The sequence below is a fragment of the Ursus maritimus genome, assembly GCF_017311325.1.
Source record: "Ursus maritimus isolate PB19 chromosome X unlocalized genomic scaffold, ASM1731132v1 scaffold_X1, whole genome shotgun sequence".
NCBI lineage: Eukaryota > Metazoa > Chordata > Mammalia > Carnivora > Ursidae > Ursus > Ursus maritimus.
In genome coordinates, this window is record NW_024423319.1 from 29,481,401 (window position 1) to 29,493,371 (window position 11,971).

Consider the following 11,971-nt stretch of genomic DNA (forward strand, 5'->3'; position numbering starts at 1 on the left):
AAGTGAGGAAGCCCGTTTCTATAGCATTCTAAAGTCATGAGCTACTCCAAAGGCCTACCTCCCGTCAGTATAGATATTTGCAGTTTTGCCAAGCAAGAACATAAATTCAGCCTGTTGGGCCACGATAGCTGAAGGCAAAGGTGCTGCCTTAATGACTCCAAAAAAAATTGTAATAGCATACCCAACATAATATTTACCATTTTCACCTTTTAAATAAGAACTATTGGTAAACCACCAAAAGTCTGCTTTATCCAAAGGTTTCCTGTAAGCCATCATGGGGAGTCCGAGAGTCATGAAGAGTAATGTCCATGGAGAAGGAAGAATGGTGACAGGGTTAAGATTATTATAGCTAGAGAGTTTGGAATCCAATTTTGCACAGTAGCCAGCTAGCCTAAGAAAACCTTATAACTGCCTTAGTTTTGGGAAGTTCAGGATGCCATGAAGCCTATTTGGATCTACGTGTAGGCTTTGTTCTGAACTCAGGTGCCGCAAGTATCAAACCAGAGTCTGAGCAAACTGCAGTTTCTCCGTGGAAACTTCATGTCCCTTTAAGGCTAACAGCCTAAATGGGTGGATGCTATCCCTGCAAAGACACCTGAGAAGGGGATCAGAGAAGCAAGTCGCCTAAGTATTATAATAAAGCAGAACTTCCACGTAACTTTATATCTTCTAAATCCACTTTTAAGGTTTGAGAGAAGTAGGAAGGACTTTCAGCAAAACTCCGGGGCATTACTGTCCAGATACACTGCTTTTCTTCCCCAAAAGGCAAAGAGATAATTGACTGACCTTATCCACAGAGAAATCAATCACAGTGAAAAATCTGATGGAACAAATAAATGATGTTGAAGGGTCATTTGATTCACCTAAGTTGGCAATTTTGGTTGTTGCTATCAAATTCTAGAATTATCTCCCCCTTTCAGGAGAAAAAAATTCCAATGTTATTTTTCTAAGAAATCTCAGTCCAAAAACTGAATAGGGGCAGAGGAACGAAGAAGAAAAGAGTGAGTATCTCTTAAAGGAAACAAGAAGGAATTGGTTTAAAGATAGGAACCTGCTGAGGTTTATTAGAGACCCCCACTACTTGAACCATTTCAGTACTTTGAGCAGGGGCTGCTTAATAACAGTAGGGCTGCACGCTGACTGTAGCTCCGGTGTCAATAAGGACACAAAGAGATTCACCCCCAATCTGGAGAGTTTTTTTCTCCAAACTGGTAAGGAGGAAGGATTGGGAAAAACCCCTGTAGTTCTCTGGAGTCCTGTAGTTGGGAGTTTGGAGGGCACTGGAAAGGCTGGTTGGAGGGCTGAAGGCACTAGAACGCTTGCATTTGGAATAATCTTTCTTCCAGTGTCCTGGTTTATCGCAATTACGGCAAAGACCAGGAGGGGGTTGGTTTTGTTTTAGGGGTTCTCATTTGTTGGAGTTGAAAATTAAAGATTTTAGTGGTCTTCCCTGTAGCTGAATTCTCTGGGGTGTGGGTGGGCCACTTTGCTAAATTAACTGAATCTGAAGTGGACAGTTTCCCATTCCATCCTAGTCCTTTCAACTACAAGGGAAAAATCGCGGTTCAGCCCTTTAATGAACACAGAATTGAAGGGTACCTGAGTGGATTTAACATCCAGAGGAGCCCAGGATTTTCCTTAAAAACAATTTGGAGGTGACTGTAATAGTCATGCACAGGTTCACTGGGTTTCTGAGTGTAAGCTTCAATCTTAATCCAATCAACAGGTTTTGGGAAAGCCCTAGAGACTGCCAGGTGAAGTTGTTCGGCAACTGCCCAGCCTGATCATATTAAAAAGGCATGGGGTTAGTCTCTCATTTAAAGTTCTAAAGATGAGGGGAGCCTGGGTGGTTCAGTCGGTTAAGTGGCCACCTTCGGCTCGGGTCATGATCCCGGGGTCCTGGGATCAAGCCCCACATTGGGCTCCCTGCTCGACAGGGAGCCTATTTCTCCCTCTCCCTCTGCCTGCCACTTCCCCTGCTTGTGCTCTCTCTCTCTCTGTGAAATAAATAAATAAAATCTTTTAAAAAAATAAAAATAAATAAAGTTCAAAAGATGGGATGCCTGGGTGGCTCAGCTGGTTAAGCGTCTCCCTTCAGCTTAGGTCATGATCTCAGGGTCCTGGGATCCAGTCCCACATCAGGCTCCTTGCTCAGTGGGGAGCCTGCTTCTCCCTCTGCCTGCCTCACACCACCACACAGACCCTTCCCCCCACCCCCTGGTTGTGTGCTTGTGCTCTCCCTCTATGACAAATAAAATCTTTTAAAAAATAAAGTTCTATGGGGCGCCTGGGTGGCTCAGTCGTTAAGTGTCTGCCTTCGGCTCAGGGCGTGATCCCAGAGTCCTGGGATCGAGCCCCACATTGGGTTCCCTGCTCTGCTGGGAGCCTGCTTCTTCCTCTCCCACTCCCCCTGCTTGTGTTCCCTCTCTCGCTGGCTGTCTCTCTCTGTGTCAAATAAATAAATAAAATCTTAAAAAAATAAAAATAAAAAAATAAAGTTCTAAAGATTTTTCAGGATCATCCCAATTAGCTGTTTTCATCCAGTGCTGGGCCTGACCTTCAACAAGCATGTGAACTAGCTGATATAAATCTGAGGAACCTGGTTGGTAAGTCAGGATGACTATATTAAATTCCTTGGCAAATCTATGAGGATCTTCAATTACTCCAGGAAAATCTTTGACTATGGCTCATAGTTCAGCCTTAGTCCAGGGGACATGGGAAATTAGGAGCTTAGCATCAGGATCCTCCAAGAGTCTAATTTTAAATAGGTAGGTTCAAATAGGTTCAGAGAAGGGAGAGGGGAGAGGTTCAGAGAAAAAGGGAAGTTCAATGGAAGAACCAGAATGAGGAAGCAGAGGGTATAAAGGATGTGGGGACAGAGACAAAGAGGACAGGGGAGGAAGAAAGAGGCCTGAAAAGATTGTGTTTTTGTTTGGGTTTTTTTTTATTTTTGCATTCTTTCAATTGTTTGTTCACCTTGGTTAATTTAAAATGGTATTTTGTAAAGAGACAATTTTAGAGTCTTGGATACTCTTGGAAGCTTCAAGATATTAGTTGAAATGGGTATCCCATTCTATTCTAGAGCTATTTTATCCCATTTTATTTTAGAGCTTCTAATTTGGTTCTAAGAAAAGCAAGTTTGGGAAGATCGAAAGCTCCCCATAACAGCCACTGGAGTCCTAAGTTATTTTTTGTTAAGTTGGTCCAATTAGTCAAAAATTCACATGAGGAGGGACCATAGTTTTTAAACATAAAACTGGCTGGGGTACCAGGAGGAAGACCCTCCTGAGAGAATTCAGCAGATTGAGAACCCATTACTAAAGAGAATTTAGCAGATTGAGAACCCGTTACTCAAAACCAGAGGTTCAGGAAACAGAAGAGTACTCACCAGGAAGGACAACACTTTCATAAAAAATAGAAAAAAATTTAAACAGATCCCAAATAAAGTCGGAGAGCTCAACCAGAAGGAGGGAGCTCAGATCCGAGAGGAGACTTACCGAACTAAAAGCAAGAAGATGACTCACAGAAGCGGAGAGCGCCAGGCACTAAGGTGGGTACTTCACAGGGTTCTGGGGATTGTTAGTTCCTCAGAGGTCATCTCCTTTGGGTCTCATCTGGGTCACCATGTAATGTTGACCTTAAAAAACAAAAGAGCCAGTTACTTTACCAGCAAAATGACTTCATTAGGGAATGGAGAAGAATTGCAACTCAAGACAGGAAAACTACAGTGAACCACAGGCAAATCCAGAAAACAGAGGAGAGGGGCTTGTTTTTAGGAGGGGAAAGGAAGAAGCTGAGAGGGGCTGTTTTGCTGATTTCTCACTGGCTGGATTGTTGCTGGGCAGGGAGAAATTCTTCCTCCTGCTGGGGCATTACAAGGTAAGCTGCTTCCTCTTGGGGAATGTGAAATATGCTTCTTACAAGCAAGTGGTAACGCATGATAGCTCCCCCTTCAGGACTTCCTGACTCAATTTTTAAATTTTTTAAAAAAGATTTCTTCTTTTTATTTATTTGAGAGCAAGAGAGAGAGAGAGAGAGAGAGCACGTGCGCACACGTGGCAGTAGGGGCACAAGGAGAGAGAGAGAATCTCCAGAAGACTCCCCTTGAGCACGGAGCCCAACACAGGGCTCAATCTCACAACCCCGAGATCAGGACCTGAGCCAAAATCAAGAATGGAACGCTTAACCCACTGAGCCACCCAGGTGCTCCCTGACTCCATTTTAAATGAGGTTTCCTTTATTTTCACACTTCCCACTTTAGAGCCTCTGGACTTTTCCCAAGTCCTTCCTCCCAATCAAAATATACCTGTCTATTCCCTCAAGGCCATACTCTTGACTAGATGTCAGTGATGTAACTCAGGGTTAATGCACACTAACATTTTGATGATTTTGTTTCCCACATGACCCACATAAGAGTTTCAAGGAATATATTATGAAGAATATTAAATCACCAAATTTTTTAGGGGCCTAGTGTGAACCCAGCATTGGGCTAGATCCTATAGCACTGTATCAAGGAACAGAAAAATTGCCTCTGGGGTGCCTGGGTGGCTCAGTCGGCTAAGCGTCCAACTCCTGATTTTGGCTCAGGTGATGATCTCAGGATCATGAGATTGAACTCCGCATCAGACTCCACGCTCCACACAGAACCTACTCCTCTCCCTCTCTCTCCCCTCTGCCCCTCCCCCTGCTCACACACTTGCGTGTGCACATTCTCTAATAAATAAAATCATTTAAACTATACTTTATAAAAAAAGAAAAATTGCCACGGTGGATCTATCTAGCCTACTACCCAGTTGACAACATTATCAACAAAGAACTTGCTCTGGAAAAAAACAGAGATAGGAGTGCCCGGGTGGCTCAGTTGGTTAAGCATCTGCCTTTGGCTCAGGTCATGATCTCAGGGTCCTGGGATGGAGCCCCATGTCAGGCTCCTTGCTCAGCAGGAGAGTCTGCTTCTCCCTCTGCCCCTCCCCCTGCTTGTGTGTGCACTCTGTCTCTGTCTCAAATAAATAAATAAATAAAATCTTTTTTAAAAAGAAAAGAAAAAACAGAAATGGAACATTCACACAACCTTTCTGGCAGGCCTTTTAGCCAAACGTTAAAAAAGCTTTAAAAATTTACATAATCTTTGACCCATAACTTTACTCCTAAGAATTTATACTAAGGAAGTAATCAGAGATACATACAAAGATGCAAACACAATGATGTGTACTGCAGCATTATTAATAATACTGAAACAATGTAAATATCCAAAATAGAGAGCTAGGTAAATAATTCTTTCTGTATCCATATGATAGAACACTGTATGTACATTAAAGTCCTATTAATACAAGACTCTTTAAAGACAGGAAAAATCTATTGCTGATTGTGAAAATTTTTGTTTTAATTTTATGCATAGATAAAGACTGAAAAGATTTACCTTAAATGTTGAAAAAAATGTTTATCCCCAAATGATACAATTATTATTATTATTATTTTTAGATTTCATTTATTTATTTGTCAGAGAGAGACAGAGCAAGAGAGCACAAGCAGAAGCATGGGAAGTGGTAGGCAGAGGGAGAAGCAGGCTCCCGGCTGAGTAGGGAGCCCAATGTGGTACTCGATCCCAGGATCCTGGGATCATGACCTGAGCCGAAGGCAGATGCTTAATCGACTGAGCCACCCAGGCGCCCCTCAGAATGGAAGGATTATTAATGACCTTTTTTGAGCTACATGTTCTAAATTTTCCACAAGAAACATTCTAATTGGAAAAAAAACAATGAAACAATGAAACTTTCTATTTTTTAAATGTAATATTCCCTGAGAAGGACTATTTGTCTTCCTTATAACATCAACGAGTAACTATATTCCCAGCTTCTCCTAATGTAGCCATTTATAGTTTTGCATTTGTAAATGTGTTTAACATTTTTAATCCTTTTGGCTTCTGGTTAGTAACTTGTCCTATTATTTTTTGTCCTATTATTATAATTATACATTCAATGAAGGTTGTGAGAAATGTATAGGGAAGTCCCATACACTGTTTCCTCAGTAGCCCCCAATGTTAGCGTCTTATACAACTATAGTGCAATATCAAAACCAAGAAATCGACATTGGTATAATCCTCAGTGCTTATTCAGATTTCATCAGTTATACATGTACTCATTTGTGTCTGGGTGTTGTGTGTGGGTGGGTGTTTAGCTCTATATAATTCTATCAGATGTATAGCTTTGCATAACCACCACCACAATCAAGATCTAGAACATTTTCATCACAACAAGGATCCCTCATGTTGCACTTTTTTAAAAAGATTTTATTTATTTATTTGAGAGAGAGAGAGAGCATGAGTGGGGAAGGAGCAGATGGAGAGGGACAAGCAAACTCAGCGCTGAGCGTGGAGTCCAACATGTGGCTCAGTCTCACAACCCTGAGATCATGACCTGAGCCGAAATTGAGAGTGAGATGCTTAACCCACTGAACCACCCAGGCTCCCCCATGTTGTACTTTCATAGCCACACTTACCTACCTCCCTCTCTAATTCCTCACCTGTTAGCAACCACTGAACATCCTTCCATCACTATAATTCTGTCATTTCAAGAATGTTACGTAAGTGGAATCACACAAGATGTAACCTTTTGAGATTAGCCTTTTTCACTCAGAATAATTGTCTAGCAATTCCTCCAGGTTGTCACAAATGTCAAGAGTTTGTTCCTTTTTCTTGCTAAGTAGTATTCCAAGGTATGAATATACCAGTTTGTGTAACCGTTCATTCACTGAAGGACATCTGGGCTATTTCCAGTTTTTGGCTATTACAAATAAAATTTCTATGGACAGGTGGGGACCAAAGTGGGACTAGGTAAGAGCTATCTGATCTGATAGCCCAGAGAAGGGCTGGAGTAGTAAGGATGAGGCCAGGGGTTGCAACCTGGCCTTGTGTGAACCCTTAACCCCAACCTGCTCACCTTGGAGAAGCCCTGAGCAAAAACCCTGGCTATATCAAACTGTACAAGATCTGGGCAGCCCAGAACATCTCCAAGATGATTGCCACATCACAGAACCAAGTCTATCTCACTGCTGACAACCTTGTCCTGAACCTACAGGATGAAAGTTTTGCCCGAGGCAATGACAGCCTCATCAAAGGGAAAAAATGAGCCTGGTGACCAGGAACTCCACTCCCAAAGAAGCGGTTCTGTTTCTCCTGTGGTTTTTGAGGAGCCAGCTTGGGGTCCAAGCACACCCCCATCCCACCCCCAACATCATGTGATGGTCCCTCCTGCATCTGTCCTCCCAACCCTTCTTGGATGAACAAAGCCCGACCAGTTTTGGGGGGAATGATTTTGCTCCTCCCTGTGCTGGCCAGAGGTGTTGGGACAATGTGATTTCTGAGTGATTTCCTACAGTGTTGGTTCCTCCCTCCCGATCAGGAGGTGATAACCACCATCCCAGGAATTCTCAATAAATTTTTATTACTTGAAAAAAATTTCTATGGACTTTCACATTTTACTATTTTTTTAAATTCTTAATTTGTCACCCAAGAATCTAAGAAAGCCACCTCCTCCTATATCCTATATACTAGAAATTGTTGAACAAATCTATGTTTACCTTACTAATACTGCTACAGTTTTATGAGAAACAAGCTAGATTAAGAAAAAAACCATGGAGGGGCACCTGGGTGGCACAGTTGTTAAGCGTCTGCCTTCGGCTCAGGGCGTGATCCCGGCGTTCTGGGATCGAGCCCCACATCAGGCTCCTCTGCTAGGAGCCTGCTTCTTCCTCTCCCACTCCCCCTGCTTGTGTTCCCTCTCTCGCTGGCTGTCTCTGTCACATAAATAAAATAAAATCTTTTAAAAAAATTAAAAAAGAAAAAAGAAAAAAAACCACGGAGTTATACCATATTTTCTCTGTGAATTATACTTTTTTTTTTAAGTTTTTTATTTATTTATTTATTCGACAGAGAGCGAGACAGCCCACGAGAGAGGGAACACAAGCAGGGGGAGTGGGAGAGGAAGAAGCAGGCTCATAGCGGAGGAGCCTGATGTGGGGCTCGATCCCACAACGCCGGGATCACGCCCTGAGCCGAAGGCAGATGCTTAACCGCTGTGCCACCCAGGCGCCCCGTGTGAATTATACTTTTTAATGTATTTTTCTCTGCCCCTTGACTATGAACTATGTGGCGGTAGGAGCCATGACTAAATTGCCTCTACTCCTAGAGCAGGGCATAGGGCCTAGCATAGCATAGGTGTTTAGAAAATGTTAGGATCTTGGGCACCTGGGTGGCTCAGTCGGTTAAGTGTCTGCCTTTGGCTCAAGTCATGATCCCAGGGTCCTGGGATGGAGTCCCATAATGGGCTCCCTGCTCAGCGGGGAGTCTGCTTATCCCTCCCTCCTCTGACCCTCCCCCTGCTCGTGCACTCTTTCTTGTTCTCACTCTCTCAAATAAATAAAAAAAAATCTTTAAAAAATAGAAAATGTTAGGATCTCTAGGGGAGGGTGGGCCCAAGGATACATGTTTTATAACAAACTCCATGGATTATAATAGGCAGTCAGGGTTAAGAACTACTATTTAGCTGGATAAACAAATATGTAAAGGAGAAGAAGGAAAGCTCATGATAGAAGAAAGCAGACTTAGGACAGCAAGGAGACGGGGGTGTGGGGCAGGGGTATTGATGTTCTATTATCTTTCTCCACCTTACAGAGTTTCCTGTGTCCAGATTAACCTCTAGACTGCATGGTAGGGAATCAGTGATTTCCAGCACTATGTTTGAGAAGTGCTATTATTGAATCCCTCTGTCTGACTGGGCCAAACAAGACAGCCTGCATCTGCTCTGTCAGGTTTTACCTATTTGAAAGGCTACTCCACACATCTTTGGAGACACCTTCAAGAGTAATGGAAAAAGCATTTGGTGATATGAATTACCTAGAGGTGCTTATTTGTTTAGATGGCATAATTATGTTTGGCGGAGCTCTGGAGAACAATGGCTCCTTAGATTACTGGATCACCTGGGAAATAGACTAAAACCGTCCCTTGACACATGCCAGGCCTGCCGGACCTCAATAAAATATGTTGGATGTATAAAATCACAACGGGGGCTGGACGGACTCTGGAAATATCACTGACTGGTCAGACCCTGACATTTTTTTTTAATTTTAAGATTTTATTTATTTATTTGACAGAGAGAGAGACAGCCAGTGAGAGAGGGAGCACAAGCAGGGGGAGTAGGAGAGGAAGAAGCAGGCTCCCAGCAGAGGAGCCCGATGTGGGGCTCGATCCCAGGACCCCGGGATCACTCCCCGAGCCAAAGGCAGACGCTTAACGACTAAGCCACCCAGGCACCCCAGACCCCGACATTTTAAAACATGAAGGGGATGCAACAGACACCACAGGAGCTGGCAGAAGAACTGTTCGAAGATTGCAGAACACTGCAATGCGTTAGCTCAGGGTGATCAGATCGGAATTGGAGCACACGTGAGTTGAAGAGGGAGGGGAAGCAGGTCAAAATACCAGGGCCTGGCAGTCAGGAAGACTTGTGCTTGGGGGACAACTATGTTGCATATGAAAATAAAGCTGTCCTTGCTGGGGAGGGGGGTGAAGCCCCCCAAAGCAAACAAAGCAGTTTTCCCCCAGGCAAACTGCTCTCGTGCACCCTTCCTCTTGCACTTTTAGATCCCGGCTGCCTGGCTCAGGGATCTGTTTTAGCATGTGTTGTCCTCCACCGCCATGTCCTTTTATAAACTGAAGGCAGTTTTGAAGACTGGAGATCTGTGCTATGTTATAAAGACACAGAGGTGAAGATAACCATTGCATTTGCCAAGTGAGGTCTGTCAGCGGGTGAGACTTGGGATCCAGTTTTAAAAACTGAGTTTGTAGCACAAAGTAGACAATGACAGACAACCCCCTCAGGTACTTGGTGTCCTGGAAAGCAGAGCTTTGGAGCTGAAAGCAGGCCTGGGTTGATTGAGGAAAGGGCATCTCTTTCATGGTGGAGAGTTGAACTATTGGCTGAGTAGGGACAGTAGGAAGGAAGGAGTCAAGTACAGGCTCAGTCTCTGGGATTGAGAAGACACCTGCAAAATGCTTTCCCTAAGCTTGCTTCGAGTCAAGTAAGCTCTAACTTGAGAAGGCAAGCCTTGCCTCACATTTTTTCACAGGCCCTCAAAATGCTTATTTCAGCCTCTGCCTGCCCTACTGAGAGCTGCAGGCTAAAATCTCATACTGGAATGTGGAAGTCCCAGCCTCACTTCTCCTCCAAGCTGAGAAGTGAGGGAAGAACTGGAACGATCCAGGTATATGCCCTGGGGTCTACCTTTCTTGAAGAAAAAGTTACCATGGCAGTCCAGGTGCTGACAACCACATTTGACATCAACAAAATTAAGCTGAAAAAGGTAGTAGTGTTGCCATAAAAGCAGGATTGGTGAAAGCAAAGAGCACGGCTGCTTTAGTGTCAATGCAATGGGCACTCAGTGGCAACTGTGAGTATGCCCCTAAAGAGTCCAGGAGATTATCATTATTACTATAATTTGGGATGATTACTATACATTTTCGTCCAAAAGAAGACAGTTTTAGAAAGTGAGGGGAAAAAAAGCCCTGAAGCCAGACAGACTCAGGGTTGGATCCTGGCTCTCCCACTATCTATGCTGGCTTGGGCAAGCCAGTGTCCTTATCTGTAACATGAAACACTCCCAACGACCATCAATATTTAGTACACAGGCAGTGGCAGATCCAGCTTTTGTGGGGCCTGAAACTTATACCATTTGGGTTAAGTTTTTTTTTTAAGTGTAAAATCACACTTTACAATCCCAAACATCTATTTAGAATGATACAATAAATGACAAGAAACCACAAGTTTTAAAAACTGACAAAATGCACAAATATCACAAAATTTTTAAAAAACAGTATTTCTCTTTATATTAACTGGTACAACTCCTTGATACTTTTTCTATATTTTCTTGCCTGCATCTTTTGATCACCTCTTCATCTGATACCACTTTTATACTCTATAATGTCTACAGAGAGAACAGGGAAACAGTTTAGTTTTTCCCAAGAGTTTAGAAAAGTTTCTTTCGGTTTCCCAACCCATCACTGATTAACGTCACATATGTATTTTGGGTTGTTGTCAAATTTGGGAAAACCATTTCTTGTATATACAAGCTGTAAGATTTTAGGCTACGTCAAGTTTTTTATGTAATGACTAATCTTAAATAAGCTTTAGATTTACTGCTTTAAAAGTGTTCCCTCAAGTCATTTCTACACTGGTACAGCCACCTATAACTTAACTGTATGCAGAAGTGATAGGAAACCACATAAATATATCCTACTAACCCCAAATAAATGTATCCGAAACTCAATTTCTCTTTGGTTGGATCCCCAAAAGAATAGCTCCAGTAAAGGGGCACCTGGGTGGCTCAGTTGGTTAAGCGTCTGCCTTCAGCTCAGGTCATGATCTCCAGGTCCTGGGATCGAGCCCCGAGTGGGGCTCCCTGTTCAGCAGGGAGTCTGCTTCCCTCTCTCTCTCTCTCTCTCTCTCTCTCTCTCCTTCTGCCCCTCCTCCCTGCTCATTCTCTCTCTCTCAAATAAATAAAATTTTTTTTAAAAAAAGAATAGCTCCAGTAAAAACAGAACTCTCCATAGAAAGCAAACAAAGGCAGAGAATATAAAAAGAGCAAAAGCGTTTTTTGGGTTGGATGAAGACAGACAACACTCATTTTTAATACATCTTGTGTCTTCACAAGTAGATTTGAAGTTAATAAAAGTATTCCCCAGGGCGCCTGGGTGGCTCAGCTGTTAAGCGTCTGCCTTCAGCTCAGGTCATGATCCCAGGGTCCTGGGATCAAGCCCAGCATCGGGCTCCCTGCTCAGTGGGAAGCCTGCTTCTCCCTCTCCCACTCCCCTGCTTGTGTTCCCTCTCTCGCTGTGTCTCTCTCTGTCAAATAAATAAAATATTTAAATAAATAAAATAAAATAAAATAAAATAAAATAAAATAAAATAAAATAAAA

General features: G+C 43.0%; 1 long non-coding RNA gene across 2 annotated transcripts in view; it reads right to left on the bottom strand.

Annotated features, from left to right (window-relative positions):
- Nucleotides 1-2,947: 2,947 nt before the first annotated feature.
- LOC103680220 overlaps nucleotides 2,948-11,971 on the bottom strand; it is a 21,828-nt gene continuing 12,804 nt past the window's right edge. For both annotated transcript variants that reach the window (XR_005834519.1, XR_573079.2), the window contains exon 3: nucleotides 2,948-3,637. This is a non-coding gene — a long non-coding RNA (uncharacterized LOC103680220). The remainder of the gene's footprint in view (nucleotides 3,638-11,971) is intronic.